The sequence below is a fragment of the Megachile rotundata genome, chromosome 3, assembly GCF_050947335.1.
Source record: "Megachile rotundata isolate GNS110a chromosome 3, iyMegRotu1, whole genome shotgun sequence".
NCBI classification, from domain to species: domain Eukaryota; kingdom Metazoa; phylum Arthropoda; class Insecta; order Hymenoptera; family Megachilidae; genus Megachile; species Megachile rotundata.
In genome coordinates this window covers 16,864,093-16,889,935 of record NC_134985.1, presented here as the reverse complement: position 1 = coordinate 16,889,935, position 25,843 = coordinate 16,864,093, and positions in this window count along the sequence as shown.

The following is a 25,843-nucleotide window of genomic DNA, read 5'->3' as shown; positions in this document are numbered from 1 at the left end:
ATCAACATTTTGAAGATGCATGTACTATTAACACTGCACTATATGCATTCTGAACATGCATGTACCATCAACATTTTAAAAATGCATATACTATCAACATTGTACCATCTGCATTTTGAACATACATGCACTATGAACATTTTATCATCAACATTTTGAAGATGCATGTACTATTAACACTGCACTATATGCATTTCGAACATGCATGTACCATCAACATTTTAAAAATGCATATACTATCAACATTGTACCATCTGTATTTTGAATATACATGCACTATGAACATTTTATCATCAACATTTTGAAGATGCATTTACTATCAACATTGCACTATATGCATTTTGAACATACATGTAACAGCAACATTTTGAAGATGCATGTACTATTAACACTGCACTATATGCATTTCGAACATGCATGTACCATCAACATTTTAAAAATGCATATACTATCAACATTGTACCATCTGTATTTTGAATATACATGCATTATGAACATTTTATCATCAACATTTTGAAGATGCATTTACTATCAACATTGCACTATATGCATTTTGAACATACATGTACCATCAACAAGAGCACCTCACCGGTTATTGCGAATCGAGTCCACGTGAATATCATGTTTTTTCCCGAAAATTTCCGTCCAATCTACCGATATTGGTATTGACATTTCCTAGGCGACCATCGTATGCGTAACACGTTAACATTTGATCGACGAGAGAGAGTGGCTATAATCGAGCGCGTGGACGGAATCCTTGCGTATCGTCACGGTACGTTTACAATCTCGTGGATTTTTAATTTCGACCGCGCGTGGACGGTCGCATTTTGGGAATAACGAGCATCGCCGCCATTCTGTGACGATAATGTAACGCGAAATCTCGTTTGCTCTTATTTGCCTGGCGGCGGCGCGTTGCGGTTTTTTCTTCTATATTTCCCATTATATTTTTGTTGTTTTTTCAAACTGCGGCGCAACGAAACATCGCGGTTTAAGGGAAAAGAGGACAGTCGATTTTTGTCGAATCGACGTTTAAAAGTTTCAGCCTGCAAAAATTTGCGAGCTCGTTTTTTTTAAACCTTCGAAATGAATTTCGTGTTTTATCGCTGAAATAAAGTACGATAACTTGTTTTTAATTTATTTAGTTTCTGTTCCCACTCTGTATCGATATTCCCTTCTTTTTTTCAACCGTACAATGATATATTGTAATTCTCCCGCACGCGAAACACATCGAACGAGAATATCGAAATTGATTTCAATCGAAGAGAAAGCAATTAAATGCCACTTCCGCTGAATTCATTCTCACAACACATAGCACGTAAACTATACCTTCGACTATAGACAAATGAAACTTCTTGTTCGAGATAATCTCATCTTTCAAATCGAAGCCTTCCATTTTGTACGGCATTCAAATTCGACCGTGAACGCGCAATCGACACAATAAATTCCTTCGACGAAAAACGCGTCGAATTAACAACTTGACGCGACTAACAAATCGCGGAAACGCGTCAATGGGCGTGCTCGTTAATTTTCCGCCAAAACAGGTATACCGGGGTCCACGAATTTCATCAGGGCGTACTTCACATTTAATTCATCGCCGTTGCGCCAAATTCGCGAAATAACGACGCGAATCGCGCGAGCGATGTTCGCGACAACGATGATGGCCATCTTTTTTTCAACCATTTACTTACGCCGCATTTTCATTGGGAAAACATTTTGGGACAGTTGCAAAAATTTGTGATTGACCTCTTCAGGATTTGAGGCAAAAATTGTTTAAAATTGGAAACGCTTTTATGTAATTACATTATATTTTAGATTAATGTGGGTGGAAGATAATGTCCACATATATGGCTGTTTTTGTGAACAGTTTGAGATCAATTTTAGAAGTGGCAGCAATGTTTGAGGGAGGAAGATAATGTCCACATATATGGCTGTTTTTGTGAAGGGTTTGAGATCAATTTTAGAAGTGGCAGTAATGTATGAGAGAGGAAGATAATGTCCACATATATGGTTGTTTGTGTGAATAGTTTGAGATTAATTTTAGAAGTAGCAGCAATGTCTGAGGGAGGAAGATAATGTCCACATATATGGCTGTTTTTGTGAACGGTTTGAGATCAATTTTAGAAGTGGCAGCAATGTATGAGAGAGGAAGATGATGTCCACATATATGGCCGTACCTATAAACGATTTAAGATGACTTTCACTAGAATTAACACTGTATAAAAAGAAATGTTATTGTCCACATATATTACCATTTTTGTAAACAATTAAAATCGCATTACTATTAAAAATCATTCTGTAAAAATACATCACCTTGATTTGAATGTGTCTCAACCTGACTGTTCCAATAAACTATGACTTCATAAATGATTGCAATGATTTGCATATTAAGTAACGAAATAATCTTGGCCAACTTCTCGATGCAAATTGCGTTGCATTAACGCGTTTCATTTGTATTTGGAAGCACGTTTCACCACCATTGAATGGATTTGTTTCATTCAGTATCGCTTTCGAAGCCTTTCTCATAGCAACGAGAATTTCACGCGATTTCCTTCGACACTGTGCGAAATTAACACCTTTACGCAACGCCTTATTAGATTTAATGGCACACACGATTTTGTTGTACCTCTGACCGATCAAAGCCTCATGTATTAAGTATGATACACCTTTACCGAGCATTACGAGTATCATAAACTTGTTTCCTTTGAACAGTGGAGAAACTAATTGCAGTCGTAAATTTCTTACGTACGTGGAATGCGTTAACGCTTTCTGAAATGCCACTTTTCGCGTGAAACATGCTTCGGCGTCGTATGTTAATAATGTGTATCGTAAAATTAGGAATTCTCTAACCCTGTAAATTTTATCAACATCCAGTCGTGATTTAATAAAACCTTCTTGGATAGTTCCTGTATGTCGTGGGAAAATTTAAGGCGCGGTTCGGTGGTGAAATATCCTTGCGGACTTCCGTGTCACATGATTTTAGTTACATTACATAATTGGACGAACGAAATTAGTGTAAAAGTTGAAACATTGAAACGATTGAAAAAATGAATCATTCGATAAATTCAAATATTGATGAACATGGATGGATTCGAATAAAAAATTAGACTAAATCCATTTAAATTTAACACAAATTGTGATTACTTATTTTATACTAAAAATATGCTGTAGAAAGGAAGCGATTTTTATATAGGAAACAGGTGATGAATTGATGAACATGGATGGATTCAAATAAAAAACCAGAAGAAATCCATTTGAATTTAACACAAATTGTGATTACTTATTTTATACTAAAAATATGCTGTAGAAAGGAAGCGATTTTTATATAGGAAACAGGTGATGAATTGATGAACATGGATGGATTCAAATAAAAAACCAGAAGAAATCCATTTGAACTTAACACAAAATATGATTATCTATTTTATACTAAAGATATACTATAAAAAAAGAAGCGATTTTCATATAAAAAAACAGGTAAAGAATTAATTGAGATAATTATACTTATACTTGACATCAGATGTACCTACTCAAACCCGATGAGTACATTTAATAATTAAAAAATCTCTCTTCAGCCTCCATTATCGAAGTTACCTCTACTATCTAATAAAGCAACAGACATCAACAGTTTCCAACATGCGTCGACATAAAATCACCCCAATTTAGAGGTATATTTCCATCTGTATCAGAGAAACTCGCTAAAAGGCTTTAACTGACATCAATATTCACGGCAATCTTCGAAGCCTGTATCCGTTTATCTCCGATCCGTTGAAATTTTCATAGCGGGGTTCGCGTTAATAATAAAAACGGCAATCCGTCGTTCGCCGCAAAATTGTTTTGCTACCCCGTCGAGAGGCAGGAATTCAACCCTAACGAAGCCACGGATCGTCCTCGTCAGCGAACTCTCGACACCGAGAAGGGGGTGGCGATTCAAAACGGCCGGATGATCGACGTCGAAAAGAGAAACAGCCCCGTGGCGGGGGATAAAACGACGTGACTCGAGAAGCCAGAATAGATACGGTAGTCGAACGGTCGAAGAAAAAAGATCCCATGGAGTTCAGACACGCGATTCTTGCTTACCGAAGGATTTGCAAAGTCAGGCAGAAAACGTGGCTGCCGCGATAGGTGGATCGCTTTGAAAAAAGACACAGAGTTGCGAACGCACAAGGAAAACGAGCGGAAAGAAGTTCGACCCCGGGGGAAAAAGAAACGCGAACGGTAATCGCGGCGTTAAAAGAGCGGGCACCTGCGCGAGAGAGAACGTGTGCAGGCTTCGAGAGCGTGAAAATGATACGTCGTGGAGAACCGAATAAATGAACGGCGGACTGAAAGCACGTTTCACATAAGATTCATGACTCACCCTCCTGACACCGTGACATTTCTTCCGACCTTCGTATTCCTTGGCCATTTACAATTTTCGAATAAGAGAACGGGGTTTAATTTTTATTTCTCACACAACCGTGAGGAACAAGAATCGGAATTAAAAAGAACAGCGGAGGACGATTAATTAAAGAGAACGTAATTAGTACTTGCGAGTAAAATTGAAGCGATGGAATATTTTTGTGACCATTTTGAAGGGACAAATCGGCTATACATATTTTCGCGCCGGGATAAAATGCCTCGATTTGAAGCAAATCCCAGACAACGGGATTGATTTGTCAGAAGTGGAATGGCCCGATCGTGACAATGCGACAATGTAGTTTTCACCGCACACAATGAGTGAAATTGACTACAATCGACGCGGGAATCAAAATCATTCGATTTCGTGACATCAATGTTGCAACACGGAATTCAGTGTCATTAACAATGCGAAAATCATAACATTTGAAGCGGCTTAATGCCGGCAATTATAACGTATCAAAATATGCAAAACACATGGGGAACAGATACATATAAAATAGCCACACAATATAATGAATTATTTATTTCGCGGTAAGGTTGGCTACCGAACGGCTTTAATTAAAACATTTAGCATCGCAGCATCGAACGTCGCGATTTATGGTCGCTCTAGAGCGTGCCATAACGGCAAAGAAGCGATCTTCGAAAGAAAGATAGCGAGTATAAAAAAAAGTGGAAGAGGAAGTTTTCCACGCGGAAGAGGGCTACGGCGCCAAGGCGAGAATTACGAGGCTCAGGTGTGCACGGGTACATTATTAAAAAACCGGAAACCTCATCATTTTTACCGGCTCTCGTAAAGATATTAAATGGAGACTTTATGTTGCCGGCGTTGGTCGTGTGCCTCGTTGTTGCTCGCGTCTTCGCGCACACACACGAGAGCGTGCCAATCACACGCGCGTATATCTGTGTAATTCGACGGAGTGTGTACAGTCAACGGCAAATCTGGCTGCCCTAGGGGAAATATGATAACGGAAGGTTACTTGGTTTTTTGGGATTTGGGGATCTGAGAATTTTGGGAGGGGGTGATGGGAATTTAAGGGTTGGAGATTTGGGGATATGGGGATATGGGATTTTGAGAAGGGGTGATGTTGGGAATTTAAGGGTTGGAGATTTGGGGATATGGGGATATGGGATTTTGGGAAGAGGTGATGTTGGGAATTTAAGGGTTGGAGATTTGGGGATATGGGATTTGGGGATTTAGAATTTGGGGATTTGGGATTTGGGGATTTGGGACTTGGGAATTTGGGATTTGGGGATTTGGGGATTTGGGGATTTGGGATATGGGGATCTAGGGATTTGGGGGTCTTGGAAGTAGGAAATTTTGGGATTTTGGAATTTTGGGGGATCTAGGGATTTGGAGGTCTTGAAACCTGGAGATCCAGAGATTTGGAGAATTTTGAGATTTGGAAATCTTGGAATTTTGAGGGATCTAGGAATTTTGGGGTCTTGAGATTTGGGGATCTAGGGATTTGGGGAATTTTGAGATTTGGAGATCTTCGAATTTTGAGGGATCTAGGAATTTTGGGGTCTTGAGATTTGGGGATCTAGGAATTTGGGCAATCTTGACATTTCGGATTCTTGGAATTTTGGAGGATCTAAGAATTTTGGAATTTGAATTTCTAAATATCGAATTACAAGAATGTAAACATTTGCAAATAGAGAGATTTAGAAAGTTAGAAATCGGTAAAGTGTACACACACCAAGCCATCCATAGTTAGTTTACGTTGCGGCGGAGTGTACGCATAGATCTTAGCGCGATTTCCGTTTCGTGTTTCACGCGACAGACTCGCGAACGGGCGAAACGCACACGGCGAAGCGTGCGTAATCGCGATAAGTGACGCACGCGCCGCGTGTTGCGCTGGACGAAGCGGAGTCGCATATAGAACCAGTCAGAGGAAGTGCATACATCGATTCCCGCACTTCCGTCCTTTGTTCGCGCGACTGCAAGCCCGCGGCGGTTTCTGCTTTATGCAACGCCACCGTCGCTCGATTATCCGAGTCAATCTACACGACGTTCCTATAGCCGTACACGTCGACGTTCAGTTTCCATTGCTTGCCCTCCTATCTGCTGCAATATTTCAACATCCCGAACACCGGCTGTGCTTGGCCACACATGCTTCCCGGGGAACACTTAAATCGTCGATAGGATGAGTGTTGCGATCTTAACATTCATTCGTTGCGATCATTTATCGATTGCAGGCATTTGGGTCGTGGATTATTAAGTGTCAAGGTTTTGAGATTGTAACTTTGAATACTGTTTTGGAGGTGAGATATGTGTGGATATAGTTGATTTAGATGTGTAAAAAGATTTGATGTGGATGTCTGTTGGATTAATATTTGGAAATCATTAGTGATGACTGTGAATGATGTACACTTGTGGATGTCGATGAGGAGTAGATTGTGGGATGTATTTGGTTGGAAGAGATGGTGAGGTGTTATAAGGAATATTCTTAGCTTTCCTTTCAAGTTCTTCTGGATTTTAAGATTTTACCTAGTTTTCTTTCTAAACTCTTTCTGGACTTGGATCTTCAAGTTCTGAATAGGTTCTATGTGGAGTCTACCTATGGTCTACTTAGGATCCACCTATGACCTACTCCTAGGATCGACCTGTAATCTACCTCTGATCTATCTATGACCTCCTCCTAGGATCCACCTATGAATCTATTTATGATCTACCTATGACCTCCTCCTAGGATCCACCTATGATCTACCTATGATCTAGCTATGACCTACTCCTAGTATCCACCTATGATCTACCTCTGATCTACCTATGACCTACTCCTAGGATCCACCTATGATTCTACCTTGCATCTACCTATGATCTACCCATGACCTACTCCCAATATCCACCTATGATTCTACCTTGAATCTACCTATGATTTACCTATGACCCACTCTCAATATCCACCTATGATTTCACCTAGCATCTACCTATGATCTACCTATGATCTAGTTCCTACCTCTTACATAGACTCCATCTTAAATTTCACCTTTTTCCCACCTAATCCCCCTAGCTACATACGCAGGTAACATATGTACACCCAGTACATCCACAACTAATTTCAAACATAAAAAATCTTGGCAATTGTGTTAATAATGCTGAACACATAGTGTCGGACAAGATTTAACGCCACATAACTATCATAAACTAACACCCGTGGTATATCAAGTTAAACCTTGATAAAAATGGCTATATAAATACATCATCAATATTCCTAATACGAAATGACTAGTTCTTCCTTGGAATAAACGATGAATCAATGGATAAATTGGTTGATTCATTATTTATTCTAGCGAAGAACTAGCCAATTCGTATTAGGAATATTGATGAAACGCTAATATAGTCATCCTCATCCTTACGTTTTAAATTGATATAGCATAATTTATGTTTGCTGCTATGTTTAAGATGTCTTAAACCAACCCTCTGATCACCCTCTACACTAAAGAACAAATCCAGTCCACAAAAATTCGCATTAAACTCACATTCCCACTTACTCTAATTCCCAATGGAGGATCACATTTGAATTCTCGCTCCCTCACTCCCTTTATTAACCCGCGATCCCTTAACCAAGCAAGGTTAATCCTCCAACAAAATTTTCCGAAAAAAATTCACAGAAGAAACTCGGAGTAAAAGCTCCTCTTCGGCACGTATCGCGCGTAAACTATCGCTTTCCAGAACGCGGCTCGATTAAATACAGGTTTCTCGTAGGGCACATGCAGCCGGTTCGTTCCTGCACCTCGTCAGCGTGTCGTGTTCCCACCTGATGTCGTGCATACGTATGTATTCGCCACACATGCCCGCGTGCACGTACAGGTACACGATGTCGCCACGTGGGAGGCAGAGACCCCACGAAGAGGCGAGCCGCGGAAACTCGCCGCTAACAAACAGGTGTCGCAGCTGCCACGAGGCTACATCGCCTTTTTCCTCGTCCATTGTCGTCGTTTTCAACGTGACTTCTGTCGCACCTTCTTTTCATTGTTCGAGGTGCTTTGGAAAATGGAGACGTCCCCGAAAAGCCGACCCTGATATTCTTCTTGGGAGCTGTCCCTTCTTACACGCTTCTTAGCTTGCATTCGGTTGTATTTTATTATAGGATGAACTGGGATGGACTCTGGGGCGGTGACAAAATGGAATTATTGAATGTCGAATGGGATTTGTTAGGTTAGGTGCAGTTTTCAGGTTAGATGGTGAAGATTATGTGAAGTAACTGATGAAGAGTAGAAAGTATGTAATTATATATATAAAGAGAATAGTAGGAGGAGTGTGTGTAGATCTGATGTCCACAAGATGGACGCACAGTTAGAGCTATTTGCAAAATGGAGTACAGATTTATATAATGGAGTATAGATTTGATAGCCACTACTTCTCTTATGTATTTGGACTATTATTTATTTATCTTTGTACATGGAGTTTTTCAAGAAATACGGGCAATATCAATGACTTATTTTAACATGTGAGTTAATGACGTACTTTTATACATCATTTCAACATATGAATTGCCCCACTTGAAGTAAGCTATTTCCTTCCCCAAAGTAGTAGCATTAGTGAAAACTATATTTGGTCTAATATCTCCATTACTGTCCACCATGCTTCTTTCTACATAAACAGAATTTACATTCTCTGCATATAACCATAAATATATCACTCTATTATATCATTCCTAACAACAAACTTACATTTAACCTTACATTTATCCAGCACGAGCAAACAATTATTTATGACAGTTACGACGGTCAGATAGGGAAATGTCTCTGAATTTCTAAAGCTCGTGACGTGCGTGTACTTGTGCGATGTCCATTGTAAAAATCGCGCGAGCGTGCAAGAATACAGCCATGTTGTTTTGCTATGACCGCATATATTACTGTCAGAATCGTTTTGGAGATTGTTCCAGCAAGATCTTGACGTCCGGTGCGCTTGAGGGAACCACTTTTTCTTGCTCATCTTATCTTCGCGGGTTGAGCTGAATTTTTATGTACTGGCTGGATATTTGCGTTGGATATTTGGAGATGTGGTGTGGTTATTGATTGCGGTGATTTAATAGTAAATAGGAATGTTTTGAGGTTAGGGAGATTTGGAATTTGGGGAGATGATGTGATTTGGAGGTTTGGGATTTGGGGATTTGGGGTTTGGAGATTTAAGGATTTAGGGAGCTGAAGATTTGGAGATTTGGAAATTTGGGAGTTTGGCATATTTAGGGATTTGGCAATTTGGGGATTTGGCAATTTGGGGATTTGGCAATTTGGGGATTTGGCAATTTAGGGACTTGGCAATTTAGGGATTTGGCAATTTAGAAATTTGGAGATTTAAGGATTTAGGGAGCTGAAGATTTGGGGATTTGGAAATTTGGGAATTTGGCAATTTGGCAATTTGGGAATTTGGCAATTTAGGGATTTGGCAATTTGGAGACTTGGCAATTTAGGGATTTGGGAATTTAGGAATTTGGAAATTTAAGGATTCGGTAATTTAAGGATTTAGGGAGCTGAAGATTTGGAAATTTGGGGATTTGGCAATTTGGGAACTTGGCAATTTAGGGATTTGGCAATTTGGAGACTTGGCAATTTGGGGATTTACGGATTTGGTAATTTAGGGATTTAGGAAGCGAAAGATTTGGGAATTTGAAAATTTGGAATACTTGAAATTTTGAGATTTAGAAATTTGAGGAGTTCGCCACTCTTCACGAAAATTCGCCACTCGGAAATTTAATAATGCAGAGAATTTGATGCTGAGAAATTTGGGAAACTTCAATCATAAAGAGATAAAAATTTAGAATTTTAAGGATCTGAAGAATTACGCTGTAATAAATTGTTTAATTTAATTCCGAACCTTAAAGACTTGCAAATTTCCAAATGAAAAAATTGTAAAACATTAAATAAAAAACTCTAAAAATCTCTAAATCAGAAAAAGTTTGAAAAGAATTGTAAATTCTCGAAGTATCGTTGATTTTTTAATCGAGCACTGTCTCCGTGTAACGAAAGGGCAACGATCTCTATGGTGAAGCGGTATTAGCGATGGTAATTTCATTTGGTGCTTTCAATCGAGGCCGTAGAAATTCCGAAACGAGAGGACGATGATCAAAGTTAATACGTTTCGTTAATCTGACCCGTCGGATACCGGCAATTTTCATTTGGCTGTCTGTTTACGGGAATTGAAGGAATGCCTCGGTAAAACGTATCCGATAAAACGAATAATAAAATACAATGTACTGCGTGCCTCCGCAACACCGGCAGAAAATCAAATTTTCGAAATTTGATTTGCCGTGTGTTAATTTCTCGTCGCTCGCCGCTTAATCGATTTCTACCGAAATCCGTGTCCCCTCCGCTGTTATCGTTTTCTCAATTATTTTTATCTCCGTTTATTTTTATAATCGCCCCATCGGAAATCTGTCATTTTTCATCGGCAGTTTGATCGAGCTTTCATTTCAAGCGGTCGCGGAATTGACAATTTTACGAATTTCTAGTTTAATCATTCAATGAATATCATATCCCAATTTTAGTAGACCCTTTCGTATTTAATTCTCCACTTTATTTGCTTTCGTACGTTTAATTGTGGTTTTATTCTGTATTGATTATCATGTTACTGTGGATTGTTCGAATTTTAGTTAACGTAAGGATTGTACAATACATAGTTTTCATGATCTCAAAATTTTTTAATTTTCATGTTTATAAATTCGTAAATGTTCCAAGTCTCCAAATTCCTAAATTTAATCCCTCAACTCGCACTTCAATAAATAGCTACTCAAACACATGTGAACACCTCACACACATCCCACCAATCAATCATCTACAATTTCTTCAAACGACCACTGCAACCTAACAAAACTACATCTCGTATCTCTGCAACATACTTAAGACGATTCGTTCGAAGAGCAAAGGTGCTAACAAGACTATCTACCCTGCAAGGTGAACCAAGATAGAAAATCTTAAAAGAAAATAAAGTACGATAGCGTTCGAGGAGCAGGTTCGCGTGTTCCCTGGCATTCCACGACGAGAAACTAGCAAGGACACGATCCTATAATATACCATAGACCCTATAGGATACGTATGCCCGCATTATCTGGGCCGGAGTATGCGAGTTCCGAAGTCAACTGTCTGTGTGGGCAAAGGTCGTAGCTCCGTCTGGCTAGCTTTGATTATAGCTTCAGATTTCCACGGAGAAAATTGAGAGGTACAATAAACCATGCTCGTTCGAAGTTTTCTCTTCTTGTAGAAGTCGCTAGGATGGGAACAACGTAAACAATACTCGTTGCTGAGTTCTTGCTGGAAACGGGGGATCCTCGGACGATGCGAACCGTGTGCTTAGACGAAACGTTTCATTTGTTCGACGGATGTCTATGGAATCGATCGTAGTCGGAAAGAATATGGTTCTTCGTTATTAAGTTCGGTCGTTGCGGAAGATTGATACGACGATGGTTCTCTTTCATTGGAAATAAACGGTGCTGCTTGTTACGGGGGATTGCCGGGATTAGACTGCGGGGAGTCATGCAAAAATATGGTTTTTATTGTAATGAGGAGTTAGGTGTAGTAGACTTTAAGGTGGATCATTCATGTGGATAGAAGGGAGATACAAATTTTTATGTTTATTTGAATATGGATAGAGGACTTTAAATTCTGTTTTTGGGATGTTAAAGTTTGGAATTGAGGAAAGTAGACATTTTGTGGTTTATAGAGGTGCAAATGGAGAAATTCATGGGTTAACAAATTTACAAACAAATCAAGTTATGATCGATGAAAGTATAAATTCATTAGTTGACAAATTGACGAATACACAAATTTACAAATTGATAAATTCTTAAGTTCACAAGTTGAGAAACTGAAAAATTGAGAAGTTAAGAAATTGACAAATTGAAGAATTGAAGAATAGAAGAATTGAAAAATTTGAAAACTAAAAAATTGAAGAATTGAAAAATTTGAAAACTAAAAAATTGAAAAATTGAAAAATTGAAGAATTCAAGAATTGAAGAATTGAAAAATTCGAAAACTAAAAAATTGAAAAATTGAAAAATGGAAGAATTGAAAAATTGAAAAATTGAAGAATTGAAAAATTGCAAAATTGAAAAATTGAAAAATTGAAAAAATAATGTCTTTCAACAAACAATGTCCTCCACCAAAAAATATCCCTCAAACAACATCATTCTGCAAGCACTCCACAATGAAGACATATAACACCTCAATTTTTCACCACTCCTAAAATTGCAGAAAGATTCACGTTCCCGGAGTGGTCGATTTCGCCAGAATTTCCGTGCAGCAAACTCTGAGTCTTCTGATGGTATTCCTAGTATACCGTCAAAAGAAAATAACACTCTCGAAGCAATGATCGCCAGATGTGCAAGAAAATCACGAGTCGGTCACGCATTTCATTGTCGAAACGGGTTGTTCATAACTTGAGAATGAACGAGAGCAGCTGGATAGTCGGCATTTACTGGGCATTATTAAACTTCAAAGCACGACTTTGGTATTCCTTCTTAACCATCATCCACTGTTCCATTCAGCTACGACTATTTCTGACATCCCCATTTCGAAGTACATTCTGTTATTTTACTAGCCATATTATCTATACAATTTATCTAACAAGTTGGGTATTATATTGTTGAGGTATACTACCCTCTGGTACCCTAAAATAACTGTTTAAAAAAGAAAGTAAGAAAATTGGAATTGTTGAAGATTTGCGTGCATGAAAATTTAGAAATATCGAGGTTTAAATATTTTCAAACTTGTCATTCATATATTTGGAAACTTGAAAAATTATATTATTCAGAATACTACCCTCTGGTACCCTAAAATAACTGTTTAAAAAAGAAAGTAAGAAAATTGAAATTGTTGAAGATTTGCGTGCATGAAAATTTAGAAATATCGAGGTTTAAATATTTTCAAACTTGTCATTTATATATTTGGAAACTTGACAATTTTTTAATTTAAGAATTTTATAATTTAAGAATTAGCTATAATATTCCTATGAGATGTACCTATAACCCTGCAGTGCCCTAAAATAATTCTACAAAATTATTCTGAACTATTCTTAACAATTCCGAGCAATCCTAAATTATTCTAAAAATCGCAGTGTCCATAAAATTTGTGGTTATTACTTGATTTTTATTCCACCCTAACGGTTCGATAAATTCGCCCTCCAGGGATCGATCTGACATTCAGCCGCTAATCTTCCGTTTTACGCGACGATTCGCGAAACCATAATGTTAATGGGCGCCATAAAAGATTGACAAGAATGCTCACTTTTGGCGCGGCCACCCCAACGGTAAGACCAACCCCCCGTAAGCGTTTCTGCATTATGCCTCAAAGTGGCTCTTTATTGTCCCGCGATAAACGTTCTGTAAAGCCGTGAACGCGATAAAACCGTGTACGATTCACGTGCACGGTATAAATAGTCACGAAGGTTCTTTCACCGTGGAACGAAAATACGTTCGCGCCCATGCAAACGTACCAATCTCTCGCGACGTTTCGCCGCGCTTAAATCAACAGTCTAGCCGCTCGTACGTTTCCTCGTGGACATTCTTTTTCACTACGCTCAACTTGGATGCCGGCAAAGAGAGCCGAAAGGCGTATCGTTCCTTCGCGAAAGCAAACGAAACGGCGAAAGTTTTTAAGGGTTCTGATAACCGCGAAAGGTAGCTATGGAATATGGATATCTGTTGATATCGCTTGGGAAAATTGGGGAATATGGATTTGATCAGGTGTGAGGGATATTTTAGGGTGAGAGTGATATTTGGAAAGATGGGGGAAATAGGTGGGGAGGGTTGATAAGGGACCAGGTTCACTGATAATCTTTGCTGTGGTTGATTGAAGTTTTGGGGTATTAATGTGGGAAGGGAGATATTGTATAGATTGCAGAATTTTTTATTTTTATATTAGTAAATTTTCATTTTTATTTTTTCAAAGTACTAGCACCACAAACTAACTATTTAGCAAATTTCCAACACCCCGAGTTCCCTAGGTTCTAAATTTCCAACTCTCCAATTTCCCTATTTCCCAAATTACCGAATCCCCAAATTTCCATCACACCAAATTCTCAATTTCCCAAATTTCCAACGCCCTGAATTCCCTAGGTTCCAAATTTCCAACTCCCCAATTTCTCTACTTCCCAAATTTCCATCACCCCAAATTCTCAATTTCCCAAATTTCCAACACCCTAAATTTCCTAGGTTTCAAATTTCCAACTCTCCAATTTCCCTATTTCCCAAATTACCAAATCCCCAAATTTCCATCACCCCAAATTCTCAATTTCCCAAATTTCCAACACCCTAAATTCCCTAGGTTCCAAATTTCCAACTCCCCAATTTCTCTACTTCCCAAATTTCCATCACCCCAAATTCTCAATTTCCCAAATTTCCAACGCCCTAAATTCCCTAGGTTCCAAATTTCCAACTCTCCAATTTCTCTATTTCCCAAATTACCAAATCTCCAAATTTCCATCACCCCAAATTCTCAATTTCCCAAATTTCCAACGCCCTAAATTCCCTAGGTTCCAAATTTCCAACTCCCCAATTTCTCTATTTCCCAAATTTCCAACTCCCGAAATTTCCATCACCCCAAATTCTCAATTTCCCAAATTTCCAACGCCCTAAATTCCTTAGGTTCCAAATTTCCAACTCCCCAATTTCTCTATTTCCAAAATTTCCAAATTCCCAAACCCCTCGAATTCCCCTCGAACCCCAAATCCCCAAAATTCTAACTCAGCAAATGTGCAAACTTCCAAATTTCCATAAACGAGCCTCCAAACACTAAAATTACTGAATATCCGTATAGATCATAATCCGTTACCGTAGACAAAGAGACGTTCCATCCCTCTCTCCTAGAAAGAAGAACGCAGAGAGAGAGGGTGACTTGCTCAATTTAACAAGCACGTTGCTCCAGTTTCCTTATTTTCGATGATAACCGAAGAGAATGCAATTTGAGGAAGAACGGAAGTGACTGGTACCCGTGGGATCGCTGGCAAATGTGTAGCCACTAATTACGCTGCATTAATGGCGCACATCATCCACCGTGGTTTCGCCACCACCACACCAGAATGTATTCATTCTACGACAGACGTCTGACCTGCCTTTTGAAGGTTTGTTTGCATAATTACGCTGGAATAGCGAAAACCGCATTCAACGAGTCTACACAGCTTTCGTTGCTGCAATTAAGAGTAGTTTTTCGTTTCTATCAAATTAAGCGCCATAGGATTCATTCATAATTCGCGTGTATGCTTACATTTTGCACGCGATTATGTACGGTGTTATTGGTACGAGATACTTTGGATTAATTAATTAAAACGTATTCAAGTGTGAAAGTAAAATTCATGTCCAGAAGTACAAAGTCCAAAGTGAATCTAATGAAACGCTTTCGATTCTAAACAAAATTTTCATTTCTACTGTGTTTCATTTCTATGGTGCAGAACGTATTCAGAGGGTTCTTCGATATGTTTCAAGTGTTTGTAAACTGTTGGTAGATGTTTAGGTTCCTTTAATGAAGATAAGAATGGAGGTAACGCTACGCACTCGACAGTTTCGGTTTAGTTCGTCTGCAGCTTCTTTTCCATCGAGATATGAGTTCCAAACGAGAATTATCAATCGAAAAACCTTCCAGTATTCTGACCTTCGCAGGAAAAAAAACGATTTTAGTTACTGTTGCAGATGAATAATTTTCATGCAACGCGAATGCATATTTCGCTTGTGTCCGGTAGTGTATCTCTACTTAACTCCAATAAATAATTTTTCCAAACAGTCCCCCAATTTAATTTCACTAACAAAGCCTTAGAGTCGTGACTTACTTGAGCAGTTAAAAGAGGGATTCGCAGTTATCAGTAGAAAAGTACAATGGACTTTAAAGCATTGAACATTATCAGAAACGAATCGTAGCCGTCAAAGTGCGTCTCTCCTCGGCTCGTTTCCAACGTTTGGCGAACGAGAGAGGAGAGTACAATCACCCAAAGTGAAACTCGTACAAATATGTACCGACTGCTCGCCTAATCTCTCGCGCCGCCCGGTAAATACTGACAGAGTGTCAATATTGAAATATCTTATCGTGGAAAGCGCCATGCATACCTGAAATATATTGGGAAACGTCCGTCGACGTGCGCTGCATGACTCACGACCCCGGAAAGATATCGTCTCCAACGTCTGTCTGAACCGACTCGCGTGTTGGGGCGGACTCGAAATTCCAAAGGACGTACCGGATAGAGCAGAAACTCTTTTGACCTGCATTTAGAGCCGGCGGGACGGAAACGGCGAAAAAATAGAAGGTAACGCGCTCGATATTCCACGAACCTACATGAACACGTTTCGTTGCCCTTTCGGAATCGATTCGACGAACGAGTCTTGCGGGATCAATTCCTTCGCGACTTTAGACAGTTGCTGAGGGAAAACTGGGGGAGTTTATTTATAATTTTTTGGAATTGTGATTTTTGGGTTTTTGGGGTTTTCATTTTTCAATTCTTCAAATTTCTCCAAGTTCTTCAATTCTTCAAATTTTCCCAATTTTCTAAATTTTGCAATGTGTCCAATTTGTTCAATCCTTCAAGTTTCCCCAATTTTTTATTTTTTTCAAATGTCTCCAATTTTTTGAATTACTCAAATTTCTCCAATTTTTTGAATCCTCAAATTGTCTTCAATTTTTTGAATTCCTCAAATGTCTAAACTTGAGAAGTTTAACAATTTGAGAGCTAGAAACCTTGCGAGGTTTAAAAGTTTGAGAACTTGAAAACTTGAGGAGTTTAACAATTTGAGAACTTGAAAACTTGAGAACATCAACAATTTTAGATCTTGAAAATTTCAGAAATTCAACAATTCGAGAATTTGAAAACTTGAGAATTTCAACAATGTTAGAACTTGAAAATTTGAGAAATCTGACAATTTGGAACACTAAACCTTTCCTCTCTCTTGCAAAAAATTCCAAAACTAAAATGCAAAAATTCCTAAAGTCCCAAATTCCTAAATTTCTAAATTTAAATTACAAAATTATAAAATTTCCTATGATCCTACCAGCTATAACAGTGCACCTCATGCCCACCATTGCTCACGAGCACCTCAGGGGCATTTCATTCGTCTTCTATCCTATTATCCCATTCAGCTGAGATAGCTTGAAATGTTTAGCGAAACTGAAACAGTCGAGGCTGGGCAGGTCGCAGATGGTGACGTTATATGTAGGTTTGAAAATACCGTGGTTGACAGGCATCCGCATATCCTGGCCGTGATTCCCCTGGGATTTAACGAGGGATAGCCAGGATCTAAGCCATACCCCCGAAGGAACGTCCTGGATATAGGAAATACAGGAGCGTCGATCTCTGAGCGGCGAGCAAAGCCCGCGGAGCTTACCCGTTTAAGCTTCTCTCAGCGAGCTGCTCGGCCATCTTTCGTGCTGCAGAAGGCTTCCGGCAAATCTCGGACTTGCTACTATGTTTCTTATATTTGTGGAAACTTGGAATTTTGGGAATGTTCTTTGAAAATTTCGGATATCTAATTTGGAGGATTGAAAGGTTGTGAAGCTGAAGATGAACGAATTGACGAATTCAAAAAATTGGAGACAATTTGAGGATTCAAAAAATTGGAGAAATTTAAGGAATTAAAAATATTGGAGACATTTGAGGAATTCAAAAAATTGAAGACATTTGAGGAATTCAAAAGATTGGAGACAATTTGAGGAATCAAAAAATTGGAGACAATTTGAGGACTCAAAAAATTGAAGAAATTTAAGGAATTGAAAATATTGGAGACATTTAAGGAATTAAAAATATTGGAGACATTTGAGGAATTCAAAAAATTGAAGACATTTGAGGAATTCAAAAGATTGGAGACAATTTGAGGAATCAAAAAATTGGAGACAATTTGAGGACTCAAAAAATTGAAGAAATTTAAGGAATTGAAAATATTGGAGACATTTGAGGAATTCAAAAAATTGAAGACATTTGAGGAATTCAAAAAATTGAAGACATTTGAGGAATTCAAAAAATTGGAGACAATTTGAGGAATCAAAAAATTGGAGACAATTCGAGGATTCAAAAAATTGAAGAAATTCGAACCTCCCAATCCAAACACAATAAACCTTATCTCAAACACACAAGATCAATAATTTCCTAGAATCCGATTCCACATTAATCGTCTAAAGTAAGTAAATATCTGACGCCTAAAGATTACCCGCAGTCAACACTCGTTTCCAAGCATCGATATAAAAAAGAGGTCGGTGAACGATTAAGATCGTTTTAAAAACCAAAAGATACTCTCCGATTGTTTTTATCTTATCCGAACCGATTCCCGGAACATTGTATTCCGTCTAACTGTCGACACAAAGCCGACGTAATCAGGTCATCGAACAAAATCCACGATTCAACGTGTTTGTATCCGATAAGGGACTCTTTAGAATCTTCGATAGCGTTGCCGAACAATGAACAACGCGTGCCACACGAAATTGAAACGATTTTTTTCCAACGGCTCTCCCCGCGCAACGTGCCATTCGTTTTGAAACAATGGCTCTTTCCGTAAACAAAAAAGTCGAACACAAAACGAGCAATGAAAAATGATTAACGAAAGTTTGCGGAATTGTGCGAATGTTCGCGTTGCCGTTGGTTTTTTTGCACGGTGAATGAATAACTATTACGGAAAGGAGGGAAACAAAGAGGTATCAATTTTAGAGATGTTTCTGGCGTGTTGCAAAAATATAACGAGGCAACAATTACGACTTTGGATATTTTCTTTCACCTCGCGAATTCATTTAGCTGACCTGGATTGTGAGGAATGCAGGTTTAATCAGGGATTCGCCATTTTGATGCAGACGGATTTGTTATTTAGATGGTACTTAATTTTTAAGTATTGCAGAGATAAGAATATAGACGTATTTTATACTGATATTTGGGGGAGGTAAGTTCTATTTATTATTTTATCATTTTTATTTTTGTATGTCTATTAAGGGGTTTAGTGAGAAATTGTGGAAATCATTTTTCAAAGATCCAAATGAAAATTTACAGTTCTTTATGTATATAAATATTCAAGTTTCAGTATTCTCAGTTTTTGGATTTTTGAAAATTGAAACTTCTAAATTCTTCAACTGCAGCATCCCTATACCTCTCTAACCCTAAATCTCTGAATGCATAAGTTCCTATATTACCAAATCTACAAATTTCCACATCCATGAATCTCCATATTATAAAATTCCTAAATTCCCAAATTTTTAAACCCCCAAATCTCAAAATACCTAAACCACCAAATTTCCAAATTCTGATATCCCAAAATCTCTAAAGCTCTAAATTTGTACGTCCTCAAATTCCCAAACCTCTCAAGCTTCAAACCTCCCAAGTTCTAAACCTCCCAAGCTTCAAACCTCCCGAGTTCCAAATCTCCCGAGTTCCAAATCTCCCAAGTTCCAAATCTCCCAAGTTCCAAACCTCCCAAGTTCCAAATCTCCCAAGTTCCAAATCTCCCAAGTTCCAAATCTTCCAAGTTCTAAATCTTCCAAGTTCCAAATCTCCCAAGTTCCAAATCTCCCAAATCCCAAACCTCCCAAGTTCCAAACCTCCCAAGTTCCAAATCTCCCAAGTTCCAAATCTCCCAAGTTCCAAACCTCCCAAGTTCCAAATCTCCCAAGTTCCAAATCTCCCATGTTTCAAATCTCCCAAATCCCAAACCTCCCAAGTTCCAAATCTCCCAAATCCCAAATCTCCCAAATCCCAAATCTCCCAAATCCCAAATCTCCCAAATCCCAAATCTCCCAAATCCCAAATCTCCCAAATCCCAAATCTCCCAAATCCCAAATCTCCCAAATCCCAAATCTCCCAAATCCCAAATCTCCCAAATCCCAAATCTCCCAAATCCCAAATCTCCCAAATCCCAAATCTCCCAAATCCCAAATCTCCCAAATCCCAAATCTCCCAAATCCCAAATCTCCCAAATCCCAAATCTCCCAAATCCCAAATCTCCCAAATCCCAAATCTCCCAAATCCCAAATATCCAAATCCTCATAAAATTTCTTCTTCCACTTCTCCGTCCTCTTTCTCCGACAACTTCCTCAATCCTACCCCGTAAAAATACCACCCCTATTCTGCATACCAAGCTCGAAACTTTTTCAAATTATCCTAAGCCCCGTTCAATGAACAAACCCAGTCGCGATTCTGAAGAAAAAGCCTGTTTGTCACGGAGTTTCAGAAGAAGAGGGAATCGAGGGTCAGGAAGAAAAACGTTCGGATGGAAAAGGTAAATAAAACGGTTCGAAGAAAATCAGCTGCGCGTATGACCAAAGCGATCTACGGGGTTAAATAGCCGGCTTAGATTCTGATCGGTATTAAGCTGTCAAGGGTTGCTTTTTCGAATTCCTCGCGTCGGCGTTAATCCCGTTCCAAAATGGAGCCGTCTTCAGTCCCCTGTCAGATGCCGCCAGGATCCACATCCTGACCCACCGCAGGAACGTGTGTTTACGTCCTGTACCCTGTGACTTTGTTAATCCGAAGGGATTGCAAAGGGGTTGGAAACGCCTTTCATGCGCCTCGTGTTTAGCATACTTTCCGCTACCGCGTGGACAGACGCGTTTTTACGTCGCCATATTAGCTTCTTCTATTACAACTAATTTTAAAATATGAGGACCTTCGCGTCAAAGGCTTTTGGTATTTTAATAAAATATGAAGCGGTTTTGAGCTTCTCGAAAGAATTCTGCAGGATATTTCTTTAAATTCGTCTGCAAATTTTATTGCGGAAATTTTAACACCCTTGATTAACCTATCTGTCATCGAGCATCCGTCTCAAAATACCCGAACCGCTTAATTCCCAGACTCCCTAAAAATGAAATCTTTCGATGCATGGTATCCCAATAAACCATTTCACAATTTAAGTCTGACAGTCTACGAAACATCTACTAAAAGCGGTCTTCGAACGTGTCTAATAATTTAAGTCGATCAATCCGCGTCACACAAATTGAATTTCAACTTCGTGGCTTTCTTAATTATTCAAGAGACCGCGTCTGGTGACCGCTCTAATAATAATTGTCGGTTACAGGGAAGTCGATATTCCATACGGAGGGGGTTAAAACAAAGAAACGTAGAAAAAGAAAGGGTGGAAAATAAATCGACGACAGATCACGTTACTAACTGCTCGACGGAAATCGAGATGAGGCTGCTCAAGTCGGTGGAGCACTACCCTTTCGACTTCACAAGGGTGTACGGAAACACTCGATGAACGCTCGAGCACTTCGAGGGTGGTGTCGGGTCGAAGGTGCTCGAGGTACTCGGGTCAGAAAATTGCTGATCGGAGAGCAATATTCCTGCTTGCTCGAGAATATGTAGACACTTTTCACGGTGTACACGGCCAATCGATAAATTGCACTAATTAAACGAGCACGTAGCTTTTATAAAGCTTTGAATTCTCTGTCTCCTTCTCGCGTGCCTCTTCAAACACGTGGGGTTAACGACAATATACGACACGAGAAAAAGAATTAAATATTATTCTTGCAGAATAATTAATGTTGAAAATAATAATATTGGTAGAATAATAATGGTAGAATTGACCTAATGTTTTTTAAACAGGGTTCATTTTTCTGAAGAAAATAAAAATTAAATTATAAATTTGATTTATGGAAAAAGTAAAAAATTTATTAAAACACTGGTATGGTTTGGGGAATTTGAAAATATTAAAATAGGGGTGGTTTGACGCTCTGATATTAAAATCTGACATTTTTTCACCCCCTGATATCTCGTGTGTTTTTATGTTAATTATGTATTTTGGTTTAGATGTAACTTATTACATTCTTGAATTGTGGGTTAAATATTAAGAATAAAAGAAAATTAATTTATAGGCTTGACATTAATTTTTGATAAAAAATTTGTGTTAAAAAAAAAAATTAAGTTACGAGTTTAATTTTGACTCTAAATCAAAGGAAATTAAATCATGAGTTTGACATAAAATTTTTAATAAAAAATTGTTTGTGAAAAAAAATTAAGTTACATGTTTAACTCTCGATAAAAAAAAAATTGATGGCCTTAAAATTAATTCAAAATTAAAAAAAATTAAATTATGATCTAAAATTAATTATCAATTAATACTTACCTAATGAAAACCATAATTATCAAAACACAAAAACTAATAAATTTGAAACCTTGATTTACCTACACTTTATTCAGAATAAACCTTCCCAGAATTAAAGAGTTCGTTCAAAAACGATTTCCACGAAGCAGAATCATCGCGTGCCAATGTTTAGAAGTTCAGTGGCACATCTGCGTTCCTCATCGATCCGCATTTAAAATACAACGTTGGCCGACTTCGAAGAAAACGAAACGACCCCGGTAAATATTTTGATGAGCTTACAGGCTTATGGATTCCCGTTTTTTTCTCCCCTAAACGGGGGAGACTCTGAAAAAAATATCCTTTCGAAATCCTCTCTAAATTGAATACAAGATCCCTTTAATAAAGTTACATTCAGACACTGAAAATACAAGAAAAAGAAATATAATTCGAGTGATTCGTTAGATCAGGTATTCCGTGTTCCGAAAATGAACGGAGGAAAAATTTTCTAGTTTATTCGCCATTTCCAGGGTGGTATTATTCACCCCCAAAGGAAATTCGTGTTGAAAAACAGCCTCGAATATGAGGGCGGAGTGCCTCATTTTCGTCTTTCCGAAAGCCTACGTGACATACATTAATCATGTACCGTTCGTTCTTAAACGAAAATTTGATTTTATTCACCCTCCGGGGTGAATAGAAATCTCTGTGGTATTAATATTTCCTCGTATTTTTAATAATCCCCTTACTTTACTTCGTTTGTCTAATTTAAAATTCGAACTAGTAAATTTTGTTCTAAAATCCACAAAAATAAAATGTGTTTTTAAGGAGTTCAGAGAGAGGGGTATAATAGGTACATATTATGTCGACCACCAAATTCTAACCTAAGAATGATAAAATTTTCACATAATTTTTCCTTGAATTAATAAATTAAATATCTTCTGACTCAGATGTGACAGCTTCAGAAACCACAAAATTGCTAAAAGAGACTTCAGTTTACATTGAAAAGCTCAGCCGACGCGACAGGGCAGAAAGCGACTGAAAAACGGCCATTTACCGGGAGCCTAAGCGTTATCCTTGGCTAGAAGAAATCACGGACCTTTGAAGGAGAGGTATAAACGGACCAACGATCGGTGGCTGTTGCGGAAGATCGTTAGTCATCCGAGGGGTGGGTAGAACCGACAATTTCGCGTTTTCAAAGGCCGGTCCCGATTCACTGAGCGGTCTCGCGATCTGCCGGCGGCGGATGGCCGGTAACCGCGATAAAATTATCGTGCCGAAGAGAAAGATGGAGTCTACGAAAGGAGTCGAACAAGAGAGGAAATGGCTACGAGAGAGCACGATAGAGAAACGTTCGCGAGGCATCAAAGAGCTATAATTGGACGTCAGGTTGTAAGAGGGATCTATATTTAGGACGATGCCTGCGAAACCGTATGGGAGGCCGAACGGCCACCTTCTACTTGGCCCTACGTGCGCAAAGAGCAGACCTCTTAACGTCACGAGAGCCACGAATTATTGCGCCATTCCGGTCACTTAGGGTGCGACCGGCCCTTATTACCGGTACAAACTCTACCATTCTGTAACCTCGCCACTGACCTGATCGATGGAAAACCTTTCGTTTCTTTGATGGCTCTTTCGTCGTGATCCGGAGTTCATGATCCTTACGCTTTCGAACTGGTGTTTCGGCGCCATTACTCGCGCATGCGCAGCCTCAGCGAGACTTGCGGATTTCTAAGCTTTTAGATACGCGGTAATTCGATGGGTTGTATTCGATACGTGGTGATTCTACGCGTGATAATTCAGCGCGTGGTAATTCGACGCGTGGTAATTCGATACGTGGTGATTCTACGCGTGGTAATTCGACGCGTGGTAATTCGATACGTGGTGGTCCTACGCATGGTAATTCGATGCGTGGTGGTCCTACGCATGGTAATTCGATGCGTGGTAATTCGATGTGTGGTAATTCGACGCGTGGTAATTTGATACGTGGTAATTCGATGCGTGGCGATCCCACGCGTGGTAATTCGATGCGTGGCGATCCCACGCGTGGTAATTCGATACGTGGCGATCCCACGCGTGGTAATTCGATGCGTGGCGATCCCACGCGTGGTAATTCGATGCGTGGCGATCCCACGCGTGGTAATTCGATGCGTGGCGATCCCACGCGTGGTAATTCGATGCGTGGCGATCCCACGCGTGGTAATTCGACGCGTGGTGATTCCACGCGTGGAAAATCCCTAAATCCTCAAATTTCTTGCACCCCCAAATTCCCAATCTTCCCAAACTCCCAACTCCTCAAACTTCCAACCCTCGAAATCTCCATCTCCTCAAACCTCCACAACCTCCAAATCCTAAACCTCCCACGCTCCTAAATTCCCGAAATCCTCAACCCCCAAAATCTCCACACCCCCAAATCCCCAAATTTTCTCTTATCTCCCCATAAATACAAAAGCTCCACTTCGATCGCATAAAACCTGGCAATATTTTTTCTCTCAAAGAATATATGCGATCCACTCTGGATACAAGACCGTAGCAGCATAAGTCAAATATTTACCAACGTTTATCGGCGATGTTCGAACTGCAGACCGAAAAGCCGTCGTTCGCTCGCGACGATCGCACCCCCGTCGCGCGCTTCATCATTTTTCTTCGTGCTTTGTTTTGGAAAACTATCTATGGGGATGATGGGTTGGGATCGCGACCGCTCGCAATCAGCTGCATGACATATCAGAGTGCATAGACCAGGACCGCACGAATGATAGTCAACGACGATTGCGAGCGCTTTTTGACGACGTACAATGCTGCATGGTTATAGCGTGGATATGATACACGCGCGAGGTACTCTCATCCTGATGAAACGTCCAGGAAAATTTTTAAATATTCTCTCTGATAATGTCGCCACTAACGGTGCACGCCACACTCTGCTTCTACCCCGTCGAATCCATTCCACCGTCATTCGAATATGCCGGTGGTCGTTGTTTCAATAAAATTCTTTTTATTTATTTTCGCTTATTCGAACGATATTCTAACAAATTCTCTCGTTATTTTATGGCTTAATTGAATACTTCATAATTCTCTACATAAATACAAGTTAAAATTCTGAATATTATTTCTTTAAATTATGTGATAGCTAGATGTGGACAGTTTATAATAATTTATCTGACACAGGCTAATGTCTTTGGAGTTTAAAGAGCCTCAAAAAATTCCAAACCTCTTCAGAATTAAGTCAGGTGGTTTTCTTAAAAAGTATGAAAGCTATGAAGACATTTGTAGAGAAAGTTATAAACTGTTTTGACTACAATTTTTAACATCAAGTACATACAGAGACGGAACAGGGAAATGACTGCTAAAACAATAGTATGAACCATGAAGTCCAGACTGTAGAAGTCAAAGTACAGAATTAAGGTATGAATTAAACTGGTCGACAATGCTACTAGCAGCTTAAAAATACAAGAAAATTCTACAAAGTTAAATGCCTTCTTTTT